The sequence below is a fragment of the Hemitrygon akajei genome, unplaced genomic scaffold (genome assembly GCF_048418815.1).
Source record: "Hemitrygon akajei unplaced genomic scaffold, sHemAka1.3 Scf000113, whole genome shotgun sequence".
Lineage (NCBI taxonomy): Eukaryota > Metazoa > Chordata > Chondrichthyes > Myliobatiformes > Dasyatidae > Hemitrygon > Hemitrygon akajei.
This window is the reverse complement of record NW_027331999.1, coordinates 644,313-652,040: the sequence shown is the minus strand read 5'-3', so window position 1 is coordinate 652,040 and position 7,728 is coordinate 644,313. Positions and strand designations below refer to the sequence as shown.

Below are 7,728 nucleotides of genomic sequence, written 5' to 3'. Positions count from 1 at the left end.
CATCGAATCTCAGGGATTTGGGATCTGTAGTCAATGACACTGTGGGTCGGCCTGACGAATGGTCTCACTGCCGGGAACTGTACTACATCGAATCTCACTGATTGGGGATCTGTAGTCAATGACACTGTGGGTCGGCCTGACGAATGGTCTCACTGCCGGGAACTGTACTACATCGAATCTCACTGATTGGGGATCTGTAGTCAATGACACTGTGGGTCGGCCTGACGAATGGTCTCACTGCCGGGAACTGTACTACGTCGAATCTCAGGGATTGGGGATCTGTAGTCAATGACACTGTGGGTCATTCGCCATACATTGCTCGCTTCTACCGCTTGCTGCCCGTGATCTCCAACATCTCCAGCTGCAGAGACGTACCGGAGATTTGATCAGGGGAAAGCTCTAGTTACAGCTGAGGGAGACGCTACTGCTCTCGGGTGGACTCTGCCACAACTACAGTAACACAGGAATTGAGTGAGATTAGAATCTGACAGAGGATGAAAATACCTCGCCATGCGAATCGTAGAGCGAAAGGACAGAGTCCACTTCTTTACACTGACGCTGAATCTCGGTGTTTGATTCTTTTAGTTTTACAAGACAGTAAAACGCCGAACGGCAGAGAGTTTAAGCTGCCTCGAGGGGATTGATCAGAGTCGGAATAGAAATGAACATTGAACAAATGAACAAATGAGATAGAAATGCATTGTATTGAATTGTGTTGAAGAGTATTAAAATACGCAGTTCTCAACTGAACACAGAGGGTGTTAAATTTTATTGGTAGAGGGATTGTTGGTGTGAGCGCTGCGAGCAGGGTTCGAACCTGCGTGGAGAATCCCCATTGGATTTCAAGTCCAACGCCTTAACCACTCGGCCATCGCAGCTGAAGAATGTTCAGCATCGCATCAATGTTCAGCACCCACCGTAGCACTGCCCCTGAAGTGAGGATTTTACTTGATTTCTGTTTAGTAATGGAAAAAGTGAATCATTATTCCAATACAAAGAGTATAATTGGACAGCTGTGGAATTTGTTTCAACACCGTTAGGTCAGAACGGGGTGTGGATGGGTAACACTGCCGTCAGTATCGAAAATGAAGGAGATTTCCAGTATTAGGGATAAAGATCAGGATCAAAATTTGGTTTATAATGACGGACATATAGATAGATAGATAGATAGATAGATAGATAGATAGATAGATAGATAGATAGATAGATAGATAGATAGATAGATAGATAGATAGATAGATAGATAGATAGATACTTTATTCATCCCCATGGGGAAATTCAACATTTTTTTCCAATGTCCCATACACTTGTTGTAGCAGAACTAATTACATACAATACTTAACTCAGTAAAAATATGATATGCATCTAAATCACTCTCTCAAAAAGCATTTATAATAGCTTTTTAATAGTTCTTAAGTCCTGGCGGTAGAATTGTAAAGCCTAATGGCATTGGGGAGTATTGACCTCTTCATCCTGTTTGAGGAGCATTGCATCGATAGTAACCTGTCGTTGAAACTACTTCTCTGTCTCTGGATGGTGCTATGTAGAGGATGTTCAGGGTTTTCCATAATTGACCGTAGCCTACTCAGCGCCCTTCGCTCAGCTACCGATGTTAAACTCTCCAGTACTTTGCCCACGACAGAGCCCGCCTTCCTTACCAGCTTATTAAGACGTGAGGCGTCCCTCTTCTTAATGCTTCCTCCCCAACACGCCACCACAAAGAAGAGGGCGCTCTCCACAACTGACCTATAGAACATCTTCAGCATCTCACTACAGACATTGAATGACGCCAACCTTCTAAGGAAGTACAGTCGACATTGTAATGTAATGTAATGTTGTAATGTAATAACAACATTACATTGTTATTTTATATTCTACTCCTCCTGAAATGAATGTTAAAATTGTATTTGCATTCCTTCACCACTGAGTCAGCCTGGAAGTAAACATTTAGGGAATATTGCACAAGGTATCTTGGCAACTCTGATTTCTGAAAAACATCCCCATTCAGAGACTTTTTTATCCTTTCTTCCAAGGGGCATCACCGTACCACACGATGATCTATTTGACAAATCTCCGCCCTTTCTCCTCAACTGTCTTTGATCTTCAATGTGCTTCGAATCTTTTGAGTTTTTGAACACGTTGAAGTCAGACTACATTTCTTATATTTTCCTTTCTTTAGCCTAACTTCCTTCAGAGTGGAGTGACAATCTCAGTTTTCCAACCATCAGGATCTATTCTAGAATATCAAGTCAAGTCACTTCTTAATTGTCATTTCGACAATAACTGCTGGTACAGTACATAGTAAAAACGAGACAACGTTTTTCAGGACCATGGTGTTACATGACACAGCACAAGAGCTAGAGAAAGCTACGTAAAAAAACAACACAGAAAAAAAATACACTGGACTGCAGACCTACCCAGGACTGCATATAGTGCACAAAACAGTGCAGGCATTGCAATAAATAATAAACAAGACAATAGGGCAGTAAGGCGTACAGTCCAGGTTCTGGGTATTGAGGAGTCTGATAGCTTGGGGGAAGAAACTGTTACATCGTCTGGTTGTGAGAACCCAAATGCTTCGGTGCCTTTTCACAGACGGCTGGTGGGAGAAGAGTTCGTATGAAGGGGGAGTGTGGTCCTTCATGATGCTGTTTGCTTTGCAGATGTAGCGTGTAGTGTAAATGTCCGCAATGGCGGGAAGACAGACCCCGATGATCTTCTTATATGACCTTACGATCCGCTGCAGGGTCTTGCGATCTGAGATGCTGCAATTTCCGAACCAGGCAGTGATGCAGCTGCTCAGGATGCTCTCAATACAACCCCTGTAGAATGTGATGAGGATGGGGGTTGGCAGCCTTCGCAATAAAGTAGAGACACTGCTGGGCTTTCTTTGTCATAGAGCTGGTCTACATATAATGATACGTGAAGGAGCGCTTACAGAATCTCTCCAGTTACCACTTTCAGAACCCCGGGGTGTAGTCCAGCTGGTCCCGATGACATCTAACTTCAGACCTTTCAGCTTCACAGGCACCTTCTCCAGGTCACAGCATCCTCTCTCACTGATGCCCTCTGACACGTGTTTCTCGGTGCCATTATGCTGGAGTCTTCCACAGAGCAGCCTGGCGCAAAATATTCATTCAGTTCGTCCGCCTTCTCTTTCTCCCCCTTACCGCTTCTTCCACGTCATTTTCCAGCTTTCTGATATCCACTCTCGCATCCTCTGTAATCTTCATATGTCTGAAAAAATGGTATTTTCTCTATTATTAGCCATTTTAAAGGGTTCCAAACCTCCGGCTTCCTACTAATGCTTGTTGTATGATAAGCCCTCACTTTTGCCTTCATGCTGTCTTTACTTTCCAGTATCAGCCATGGTTGCCTCATCCTCCCTTTCGAATATTTATTCTTATTTGGGATGCACCTTTCCAATTGACCCCCCCCCCCCCCAAAAACACTCGCTATTGTGGATTTTCCGTCAGCTATGCTAGAGTCCCTTTCCAAACCTCCTGGACGGCTCCAGACTTAGTTCCCTGCTATTTTCTGCCGGTAACGGGGTCGAGGACTATTATGGTCCCTGATTTTATTTCTGCGAGTGACGTGGTCGGCGACTGTTTTGCCGTTGTTTTCCATGCGAGTGAGGGGGTCGAGGGCTGTTATCATCCCTGACTTTATTTCTGGGAGTGACGGGGTCGGCGACTGTTGTTGACTTTGTTTTTCCATGCGAGTGAGGGGGTTGCGGGCTGTAATCACTCCTGACTTTATTTCTGCGAGTGACGTGTTCGGGTACTTGTATTGTCGTTAATTTTTTTTCTGCGGGGTGTAGGCAATTTGTGAACTGCGAGATTTGTTTCTTTTCTTTTCTCGTGCCGGTGTTGATGTTTGTCCTTTCATGAAAACCGATGGTCTCTCGGTATTTATTTGCTGTCTGGAGCAGACAAATCTCAGAGTTGTATTGTACCTGCGGACTTTGACAATAAAATTAACCCTTTGAACCTTTATATTCTCCTCACTCGTATTACTACAGTTCCACTTACTGCATGAAATACTCATAACTCTGATTTTATCTTCTCGCTCTCAGACTGCAGGATAAATTAGATCATATTACAATCACTGCCTCTCAAGCATTCCTGTATCTTAACCTACCTGGTCAAAACACAACACAGTACACAAACCCAATTGCCTTTTTCTAATGGGCTCGACCAAAACATACTCTAAAAATCCATTCAGAAGTCATTACACAAATTCCCTCTCTGAGTATCCAGCGACAACTGAACTTTCTCAAACTACCTACATATTGAGATCCTACAGTGACAATCGTAATATTGCCATTTTCACATGCCTTGTGCAGCTCCGGTTGTCATTTGTACTTAACGTCGACTGCTAGAGGACTGTATTTAACTCTCATCCTCTGATCCTATGTTATCTCTCACTAAGCATTATTTTTATTTTCTGTACAGCACTATAAATTGTGATAAATAAAATAATAGAAATTATAAAAGGGAATTGTCTAGGAGAGTTCATGTGTTCATGTGTTGAGAAACGACTAAATTGAGTGGAAGAAGTGGCTCTTGATAAAAATGTGATTTTCTATTTTCAGACTCCTCTACATCCACCACCCCACGCCACACTCCCCCACTCCCCACCCGCGTGGGTAGAAATATGTAGAGGGCATGTTTGGTCTGACGAAGGTCCTGAATGATGCACACAGCCTTCTTTTGGCACCATATTGCGAACATATCCTCGATAGTGTCGAGGCGTGTCCGCCACTACAGTTCTCTGCACCTTCTTTCGATCCTGTGCATCGGAACCCCGCCCCACACCAGACCGTGACGCAACGACTGACAATGCTGTCCACGTACGTCCGTAGAAATTCATCTGATTCTTTGACAGCACTCTAAATCTCGTTAATGAACAATTACGACGTCTGCACAGTCACCGCGTCAGCATGTTGGGACCAGGATGGATCCGCTGAGATGTCGACACCCAGGAACCTAAAGATCTTCACCCTTATGAACTTCCAGTGAGGTTCACCTCACTGACACATTTGTTCACCTGACACATTCTCCCAGGAGTACAATTGCACCATGGTTGTACTAAAATTGATGAGAAGGCTGTTGCTTCGACTCCACCCAACCAGCATATCCATCTGATGCTGAAACGCCTGTTGGTGTCATTAGAAACGGGATTACCTGCACAGTGAACGTAAACTATGTGTTCCTTCAAGTTCCGAGTGCAGTATGGGTAGCAGGGAACTTTACCGCCTACTCGGTGCTTCACCCGTCCCAGTCATTGATCAGCAGTTCAGTCAACGCAATGGCTGTTCCTCCGGAGTACCCGGTGTAATCTGTCCTTGGTCATTGCTGAAATGGTTCAGTATCTACAGAATGGAGCAAACAGCGGCTTCACGGGGAACGACACTCTTCAGAAAGGGTTTGCACCTTTCACTGCAAACTCAGGATGGGCTGAGACTGTCACTTTCACGTGATTGGTTTCAGCTCGGTATGTTGTCAGACATTCCTGGTATTCGTCTCAGGGTTGGCTTGTAATTAGTGATCACATCCATAGACTCCAAACAGAACACAACCTAGTCGCGGTGTGAAGGCTTGCCTGGCTCAGTAACCTGGAGAGCGAAGCTGGCTGGAGTTAGGAGTTAATGCTTTGGCTCTTGGCAGGGTCACTCATGCCAAACAAATCAAATGGTAGAGGGCAGACTGAAAGTGTTCACCCACTCCCACAAATTCGAGGGTTCAGCTCAGAGATATCAAGCCGAACTGGTCAAAGAAAACCTCAGTGAAACGAAAATGAAGCATCCGTCGGTATTTCTGAATCGCTACCTGGGACTTGGCAGGGAATTGCGCAAACCGAGAGGACGCTACTGACACGATGAATGAATCCCTGAACATCGCCGACTGACAGGGATGGAGGATCTTCATCGCTGCCCCTGAAAGCCAGCGGCGAGACTGGCAGTAAGTTATGAAATCAGTCAGCTCCGCCCTGGGGACAGGCCTCCGTTGTGTCCAGAACATCTTCATGTAGCAGTGCCTCAGAGAGGCGGCGACCATCATTAAGGACCTCATCACCCAGGACATTCCTCTTCTCACTGTTACCATCAGGAAGGAGGTACAGAAGCTTAAAGCCACACACTCAGCGATTCAGGAACCAATTCTTCCCCTCCGCCATCCAATGTCTAAATGGACATTGAACCTATGAACACTGCATCACTCTTTTATCTGTTTTTCTCTATTTTTAATTCAACAATTTAATATACATATATTTACTGTAATTGAATGTTTGATTTTTATTTCTATATGTATCATGTATTGATTGCACTGCTGCCGCTAATTTAACAGATTTCTCGACATCTGTCCGAGATATTAAACCTGAATCTGATTCTGATTCTGAAGTAAGTCACATCCGTAAGACAGATGTTGGTGAAGATCGGAACTGAGACTCTCAATCTGGATCAGCAGAAAATGAGTTCAGTGGTAAAATTCCAGCTCTCGAAATCCCAAGCGTTTGGCACAACAATGTGACCGGAGTGAGCAGTTTCACTTGTCACCTAATTTCTGCCCGCACCGATTCGCAACCCTATGAAGTGTAAAAGCCGATATTATATACAAGTTAGAGGCACTTGTGTCCTGGTCGGAAAAAGGGAAGAGGTTAAACTATATAAGTTCACTTGCCAGTTTCTTGTTCTTCCACATGAATGTCTACAGCGCTCATCAGCATGCAGACCCATCGTTTTCCAAAGACTGCTGCGCTGTTTCCATTTTACACGTATTTCCACAACAGAGTGTAACAGCAACACAGTCTCCCAACTCCTACACTGACTTCCTGAGGCCAGCGTGCCGAACACCTTTCCCACAGTCTCTCTGCACATGAGACGGGTTTCAGCAAACTATGTCCTTCTCCGACTCTCTCTCCCTGCAGATTTGCTCTCCCCGGTGCTCTATCATTCCTAGAATAAATACTCAGCTGGTTTGACATTCCAAAATGTGACACTTCAAACTTATCTGCCTTGAAAACTATTTCCAATTTCTTCTTCAGAGTTTCTGTTTGATATTGCCAATTATCTCGTGTGTCAATGCAAAAAAATCGTAAAGCAAATCGCTGATAATATCCAATAACGGGGCTCGTCCGGGACTTGAACCCGGGACCTCTCGCATATGCTTTTTCACCCGAAGCGAGAATCATACCACTAGACCAACGAGCCCGCATTCGCAGATTGCGTCACAACTGAACTCCGAAGCCATTTGAAGTTAATTGGTAGAAAACCCATTGTCCTCTCCGTTGTTGAGAGGAGAGCCTGATGTCGAAATATGTTGGGCCCGTATTCCTTTGAGATTACAAGAGTATTCGTTACGTGATTCAGTCTAAATAAGAATATAACGGACTCTGATGTAATGCACGTTAGAATGCATTTGCCAATGGAAAGGACCCAAACAAGGGACACTTGTTGAAAACTCAATTCCGAGCATATTTTCTTGCACAGGCGCTGCTGCTCAGTAATACCCTGCCACGGCGACTAGTGGAATTTGGATAATTACAATTATTTCAGGCGGGCTTACAGAAGTATTTGCTCCATGAGCAGAGGAGACGTTTGATAAATGACACACAATAAGAACTGACACCAGGGTAGCCACGCTTCTGGTTTCTCTCCTCGTCACTCTCCTTCTACCGTTATCCCCCTCTTGTCTTGCACTTGACACTCGCTCCTTCTCAACCTCTTCC

At 44.6% G+C, this 7,728-nt stretch overlaps 2 non-coding genes across 2 annotated transcripts; both read right to left on the bottom strand.

The window, feature by feature from the left end:
* Window positions 1-796: 796 nt before the first annotated feature.
* trnas-uga (transfer RNA serine (anticodon UGA)) lies at window positions 797-878 on the bottom strand. The gene has a single exon. It is a non-coding gene; the product is annotated as a tRNA-Ser (tRNA).
* A 6,248-nt stretch (window positions 879-7,126) lies between these two features.
* trnap-cgg (transfer RNA proline (anticodon CGG)) lies at window positions 7,127-7,210 on the bottom strand. The gene is given in 2 exon segments: window positions 7,127-7,162; window positions 7,175-7,210. It is a non-coding gene; the product is annotated as a tRNA-Pro (tRNA).
* Between the last annotated feature and the right edge of the window lie 518 nt (window positions 7,211-7,728).